This window comes from Vulpes lagopus, chromosome 20, assembly GCF_018345385.1.
Source record: "Vulpes lagopus strain Blue_001 chromosome 20, ASM1834538v1, whole genome shotgun sequence".
NCBI classification, from domain to species: Eukaryota; Metazoa; Chordata; class Mammalia; order Carnivora; family Canidae; genus Vulpes; species Vulpes lagopus.
This window is the reverse complement of record NC_054843.1, coordinates 35,328,977-35,337,006: the sequence shown is the minus strand read 5'-3', so window position 1 is coordinate 35,337,006 and position 8,030 is coordinate 35,328,977. Positions and strand designations below refer to the sequence as shown.

The following is an 8,030-nucleotide window of genomic DNA, read 5'->3' as shown; positions in this document are numbered from 1 at the left end:
AAATCCAACATCAACTAAAATTCTACATTAAAAAATTATTTGGCAAATATTAATGCAGATATTCTTTCTCCTTATGTGGATATTAATTAATATCTTAACTTCTTTAAAAAAATCATTAAAAAAAAACAACAAAACCAAAACATTTATTACTAATAGAGAATGTGAGATTGAAGAATATCTCCATAAAATTGGCAATGTATTGTATTATAACTACTTTCCTGGCATCCCTATTTACTACATAACTGTTTTTAAATGATTTACTGTATTATAATTTTTAAGTTTTTGATTATGTGTAAGTCATTGTTAAGTCATTGTATCTGTTTGGACTATCTGCTACCTCACCACAGCAAATCTTTGGTTCCACTCTATTGCTATAGATATTCTTAGTGAATTTTTTACATAGAATAACAATTGCTTCCTCATATAAATCCAGAGCTTTATGTCATACTTTCTCATTTATGTCTGACAGCAAGTAGATCCCTGGCAACCAGAAAGCTCTTAACTGACATTTGGGGAAAAAGCAAAAAGAACAAGTATTGAAATCTAAAAAATGATGTTTGGGGGTTAATTCAGTAGTTATCAAATTCTTTTCAAGATAACACTGATGATTTATAAATTAATCAGTAGTATATCACTGCAGAAATCAAATATTGAGGTCTATAACATGTATATAGGGAAAAAATCAGCTAACCCATAATATTTCCTTAGTTTTTTGTTTGTTTTCTTTGTATTTATTATGACTCTGTTCAAGTTTATGTAACCTGTAAAGGAGTCACAGTTTTCTGTTAAAAATGTACTCCTTATTTATATATGGGATTAGTTATTGTTGTGCCCAAGATTGCGAATCCGAGAAACCACCAAGGAGCCGACACCGATGCAAGTGCACGACGGTTTATTTTTTATTTATTTATTTATTTTTTAAAACCACACATCCTTTTTATTGTTAAGTCATAAAGAGGTATCAAAACTAAAAGCAAAAATTACAGGGTAAGACTTAACATAACTACTAGGAGCGTCAAAGGAAGTGAAAATGGGACTAGGCGCAGGGCAATATGAATTAATGAACATGGGAAGGATAAGGATGGGGAGAACAGTGAGCATGTGCTGAAGAAGATACTAGGGGAGAGGATCTGGTGAAAATTTTGATCTTAGACAAGTGCCTAGGTAAAGAAATAATGGGACAAGATTTCTAAACCCCACTATGTGCTTAAGAGTCATCCTTGCCATTGGCGCTGTCTCTGTCATCCTCTCCTTCCTCAGCCTCTTTTTCATCATCCTTGATCAACTCCAGCTGGTCATCCCCCCGGATCTTCATTATCATCATCATCCAGTAGGTCCCCCTCCTCAGCAGAGTCATCTGCACCCCCCTCAGACTCCATCTTCACATTAGTCTCATCTTTCTTCAGGGAGCTGCTGCTCTGCTCCTCTTCTGACTTACCATTCTTCATCTTCCTTGTTTGCTCTGTTCTTTCTCAATTTTTTCCAGGCTTTCCAGTAGAGAATCCACTTTTTGTTTTATCTGGGTCAATTCCTTCTTAATAGTTTGAAGGTCATCTCCTTTCAACTTTCCAGACTTGGAAGAAGATCCTCGCTGTCCACTCTTAGAATCGAAGCCACTTTTGCCCCTTCGTGAGGTGTTTCCTGATACACGCTGACGTTTTGAGGGAACCACAGCGCGAGCAATTGGAGGAGGGGGGGTACACGTGCTGGGTAACTGTACATCCTGTCATAATAATCTCGTTGAAAGTCATAGTCCAAATCAAAAGAGGAGCTGAGTAGAGGGGACGGAGAGGGTGTTCTGGTACTGACCCGTACATCTCCGCTGCAGATCGTTTCACACCTGCTTTTCCTCGGTTCACTTTTGGCTCTGCAGCCAGATTAATATCTAAAACCTGGCCGGCAATCATTCTGCCATCCTCTCCTGCCACAGCAGCCGGGCATTTCTCTCATGAACATACTGAACGAAGGCAAAGCCTTTATGAACAGAGCAACCCACAATTTTGCCGTATTTTGAGAAGATTGCCTCCACATCGGATTTCTGACCACAAGAGTATTGAGATTCCCAATGAATACACGGGAGTTCATGGAGCGAGGATCTGTCTCGTTGGTAACATTGCTGGCCATTGTCTTTTTTTTTTTTTTTAATTTTTTTTATTATTTATTTATGATAGTCATATATATAGAGAGAGGCAGAGACAAGGCAGAGACACAGGCGGAGGGAGAAGCAGGCTCCATGCACCGGGAGCCGACGAGGATCCGGGTCTCCAGGATTTCTTCAGCATCCCTGAAAAATATGAAATCCTCAATTAAAACCAAGGCCTCCATCTATCTTAAAAAGAAAACCACCATTTCAAAAACCAGGTTTATCAAACGAGCCACTCTTAGAATACTCTGCTTTATCCAAGGTCAGAAGAAGGGTGTATTCCTCATAGAAACTGGACATCTGTGAACAAAGAATGTAAAAGTTTTCCTGTGAGAGAAAAGTCTATAATTGATTTAATTGATGGTGCCTGGGTTTTCTCAGCTTCATGTTAGGCTCTGTATATGTCCTGATAGAGCTGAAAAATAATTATATTAGAGTACAATGCATAGTGCAAACTTTTCAGCACTATGTAAGAGAATCTGCATGTTAGCATTTGCAGATTGTGAACATAATAAAGCAAAGGTGACATTTGCATATGCAATGTGTAGTAGAGCCTTGAAAATAGGTCAGACCTCTATTTACAGGAGAATGATACAAAGAAGCCTGAGTGATTTTAAAAGGTAGGTTAATATGGTGATGTCATGTACTTTACTCAAAAACAAGTATTAAACATTTCTTTTTCTTTGTGACTATATCAATGTTATTATAGTGTGAAAATGAAGAAAGGAAGCTTAATTCAGTATGGAGTCAGGAAGCAACGAAAGGAAGGCTCTCACTCACATACCACTCATTGAAGCTTACTTTACATACACCAGCAAGAGGAAGCTTATTTTACATATACTAGTAGAAAAAGAAAGATTTTCTTTTTGCCTAGCAACAAACAAACTAGCCAGTAAGAAATCTATCACCACTCAGAGAGTGAGAGCCCTCCACAAGCTCTTCTCTGATGAATTTTTGTTCAAACCAACCCCTCCCAAGTTTCTCCTTTCCTCTATAAAAAGGACACTCTCCTCTGTTCTTCAGACTTGCCCATGGTTTGCCATAGTTTGCAGGTCCTCAACTGCCATTCTTCTGTTATTCCTGAATAAAGTTATTTTTTTCTGGTTAAATAATCAGCTATTTTATTTTTAAGGTTGACAATAATAACATTATATGTTGGCTACAGATGAAGTACATATTTTTCCATTACTGAATGATCAGTGTAAAATTTTATGTGACATATGGTTGTATAAATAATTTTTTAAAATATCAAGTTCTCACGTGGTTTAGAGTCACCTTTGGGAGAATAAGCAAAATAATTTTGTCTGGTAGTTTCTTAAAGCTCTCAGTTTTAACATCAAAAGAGCAAGACAGAGCCATGGAGATGGAAAATCTATTCTTTCAACATTTTCTTATGGAGGGGGATATTATTTTTATCTCCAAAATATTTAGTTAAAAACTGGGGATTCAGTAAAGGGAGTCAAAAATGAAAAATGTTTTAGATGGAAAATGTTGCAAGTATTGTTCTCAGAAGTTAAAATTAATAATATTGTAAAATCTATTTTAAATTCAAATAATGGATTCATTGAAAAAGTCACTCAGGTAAATTGCAGGTTACTTGATGCCAAACCATTTCAAATCATCCCAAATTAGAAATCTTCTACATTCAATTTTACATATGCCTATTAGAAGCAGCTTCTAGCATCCCCTCATACACCCACTCTTTCTTATAGTTGTATGGCAAGGTTTTTGAAGTCACATTGAAATGACTGGCTGGCTCATATTTGTTCAAAAATTTGTGTTGAAGGATGTTAGACTCATAGAATAAAGCTGACCTTGGTGGGAGATTTGACACCATGGAAATTGGCAAAAACTTCGAATCAGCTCCTCCACTTTCTTGGAGAGTTAGAGAATTGACTGTCAAACATTTACCAGCACACCAGTACTTTGACTCCAACATGTATGTCAAATCTATTTACCAGTCTGTCATTTTCAGGGAACTGCAAACTATTTAAAATCAATATAGTTTTCAAAGGCTGAAATATTTATTAACGGACGATTCTCTATGTGTTAGGAGTTAGTTGGACAGTAAGGTAGTCAGGGCCAGGGTCCCCAACAAGAAAATATGGAGTGAGGACAGCTAAGACAAAAGAGCACTAACATTCTGTTTTGCAGGTTAGACTGGACCACACTAGCATTCTGCTTTGCAGCTTTTGCAGAAATGACTTCTGCAAAATGTCCTAAAATAAGGCAATTAGCCATAAATCATTTGTCAATATCATAGGCAAGGGGCAGTTAAGAGATAAGTCCCCAGATGTCAGCAAAAAGACCATCAGCATGTTGACATTAACCTAGACAGATACTCGACCAAAGCCCTTATTGGCTCCACTCACCCCACCCTAATTGCTTAAGATAGTTCGCAAAAGAGCTCATAAAAACTCCTAAACTTAGAAACTCTTCAAGGACAAGCCTCTTCCTGTCCCTCCTTCTCTGGGAACTTTATACTATTGCTCAATAAACTTTGCTTTGCTGCCTACCAGTCTTCCTCTGGTCTACCTCTTGGTTCTTCACAGGAGTGACCAAGGACAGAGGGCACTAAAGAGAGAATTCTTGCAGTGTTGGACTCTGAAGATGGGGAGTGCAGAGGCAGGATACAAAGGTATCTCTGTGAGTCGGTTTGTGTTACTGGTGTGAGAGTCTGCATTGTGTGAATGGAGGTCTCAGTTTGGATTCCCAATGAGAAGGTTTATGTGGGGATCCGCATTTGAATAAAGATAGCAAGAAGGAAAGTAGCAAGAGACCCAAATGATGAACCAGGAAAGCTGATGGTGTTCTAGTCTGAGTGGCAAGAGAAGGCCAATGACTAAACTCAAATACTTAGGCAGAAAGAGTTCCCTCTTATTCAATCTTTTGGTTCTTTCTTTTCTTTTTTTTTTTTTTTTTTAAGATTTTTATTTATTTATTCATGGGAGACACAGAGAGAGGCAGAGACAAAGGCAGAGGGAGAAGTAGCCTCCCTGCAAGGAGTCTGATGTGGGAATCAAGCAGAGGATGCCGGAATCACGCCCTGAGCGAAGGCAGATGCTCAACCACTGAGTCATTCAGGCGTCCCTCAACCTTTTAGTTCTATTCAGGTCTTCAGTTGTTTGGGCTATAGCCCAGCCAACATTCAGAAGGGCTTTGTGCTTTATCAATTACCACTTCAAATGTTATCTTATCTGAAACACCCTCACAAACATGTCCAGAATAATGAGTGACTAAATGTCTAAGCGTTTAATGGCTCAGTCAAGTTAACACATAAAATTAACCATTGCAAGGATTTATAAATAACAATGTTTTCCTCACAAAACATTATTAATTATAATTATGAACTAATTTTCACTATTGCAATGACAAATGGTTTTCCTTAGGTTCATATATATTCCCACACTTCATCCTAAATCCAACATCAACTAAAATTCTACATTAAAAAATTATTTGGCAAATATTAATGCAGATATTCTTTCTCCTTATGTGGATATTAATTAATATCTTAACTTCTTTAAAAAAATCATTAAAAAAAAACCAACAAAACCAAAACATTTATTACTAATAGAGAATGTGAGATTGAAGAATATCTCCATAAAATTGGCAATGTATTGTATTATAACTACTTTCCTGGCATCCCTATTTACTACATAACTGTTTTTAAATGATTTACTGTATTATAATTTTTAAGTTTTTGATTATGTGTAAGTCATTGTTAAGTCATTGTATCTGTTTGGACTATCTGCTACCTCACCACAGCAAATCTTTGGTTCCACTCTATTGCTATAGATATTCTTAGTGAATTTTTTACATAGAATAACAATTGCTTCCTCATATAAATCCAGAGCTTTATGTCATACTTTCTCATTTATGTCTGACAGCAAGTAGATCCCTGGCAACCAGAAAGCTCTTAACTGACATTTGGGGAAAAAGCAAAAAGAACAAGTATTGAAATCTAAAAAATGATGTTTGGGGGTTAATTCAGTAGTTATCAAATTCTTTTCAAGATAACACTGATGATTTATAAATTAATCAGTAGTATATCACTGCAGAAATCAAATATTGAGGTCTATAACATGTATATAGGGAAAAAATCAGCTAACCCATAATATTTCCTTAGTTTTTTGTTTGTTTTCTTTGTATTTATTATGACTCTGTTCAAGTTTATGTAACCTGTAAAGGAGTCACAGTTTTCTGTTAAAAATGTACTCCTTATTTATATATGGGATTAGTTATTGTTGTGCCCAAGATTGCGAATCCGAGAAACCACCAAGGAGCCGACACCGATGCAAGTGCACGACGGTTTATTTTTTATTTATTTATTTATTTTTTAAAACCACACATCCTTTTTATTGTTAAGTCATAAAGAGGTATCAAAACTAAAAGCAAAAATTACAGGGTAAGACTTAACATAACTACTAGGAGCGTCAAAGGAAGTGAAAATGGGACTAGGCGCAGGGCAATATGAATTAATGAACATGGGAAGGATAAGGATGGGGAGAACAGTGAGCATGTGCTGAAGAAGATACTAGGGGAGAGGATCTGGTGAAAATTTTGATCTTAGACAAGTGCCTAGGTAAAGAAATAATGGGACAAGATTTCTAAACCCCACTATGTGCTTAAGAGTCATCCTTGCCATTGGCGCTGTCTCTGTCATCCTCTCCTTCCTCAGCCTCTTTTTCATCATCCTTGATCAACTCCAGCTGGTCATCCCCCCGGATCTTCATTATCATCATCATCCAGTAGGTCCCCCTCCTCAGCAGAGTCATCTGCACCCCCCTCAGACTCCATCTTCACATTAGTCTCATCTTTCTTCAGGGAGCTGCTGCTCTGCTCCTCTTCTGACTTACCATTCTTCATCTTTCCTTGTTTGCTCTGTTCTTTCTCAATTTTTTCCAGGCTTTCCAGTAGAGAATCCACTTTTTGTTTTATCTGGGTCAATTCCTTCTTAATAGTTTGAAGGTCATCTCCTTTCAACTTTCCAGACTTGGAAGAAGATCCTCGCTGTCCACTCTTAGAATCGAAGCCACTTTTGCCCCTTCGTGAGGTGTTTCCTGATACACGCTGACGTTTTGAGGGAACCACAGCGCGAGCAATTGGAGGAGGGGGGGTACACGTGCTGGGTAACTGTACATCCTGTCATAATAATCTCGTTGAAAGTCATAGTCCAAATCAAAAGAGGAGCTGAGTAGAGGGGACGGAGAGGGTGTTCTGGTACTGACCCGTACATCTCCGCTGCAGATCGTTTCACACCTGCTTTTCCTCGGTTCACTTTTGGCTCTGCAGCCAGATTAATATCTAAAACCTGGCCGGCAATCATTCTGCCATCCTCTCCTGCCACAGCAGCCGGGCATTTCTCTCATGAACATACTGAACGAAGGCAAAGCCTTTATGAACAGAGCAACCCACAATTTTGCCGTATTTTGAGAAGATTGCCTCCACATCGGATTTCTTGACCACAAGAGTATTGAGATTCCCAATGAATACACGGGAGTTCATGGAGCGAGGATCTGTCTCGTTGGTAACATTGCTGGCCATTGTCTTTTTTTTTTTTTTTAATTTTTTTTATTATTTATTTATGATAGTCATATATATAGAGAGAGGCAGAGACAAGGCAGAGACACAGGCGGAGGGAGAAGCAGGCTCCATGCACCGGGAGCCCGACGTGGGATTCGATCCCGGGTCTCCAGGATCGCGCCCCGGGCCAAAGGCAGGCGCCGAACCGCTGCGCCCCCCAGGGACCCCTGGCCATTGTCTTTGATGGGAAGGTTCCTCACAAGCCGAAAACAGGAGCGGGGAGGGAGAAGGGATTCGATTCTGAATCTCCCACTCCCGGGTTCTACGTGGAGAAGCCAAGTGCTGCTCGAGGGCGAGGACCCGG

The 8,030-nt window shown here is 38.5% G+C and overlaps 2 pseudogenes; both read right to left on the bottom strand.

The window, feature by feature from the left end:
* Nucleotides 1-920: 920 nt before the first annotated feature.
* Nucleotides 921-2,124, bottom strand: LOC121479250 (annotated as a pseudogene).
* Nucleotides 2,125-6,481: 4,357 nt separating this feature from the next.
* LOC121479251 lies at nt 6,482-7,687 on the bottom strand (annotated as a pseudogene).
* Nucleotides 7,688-8,030: the final 343 nt, after the last annotated feature.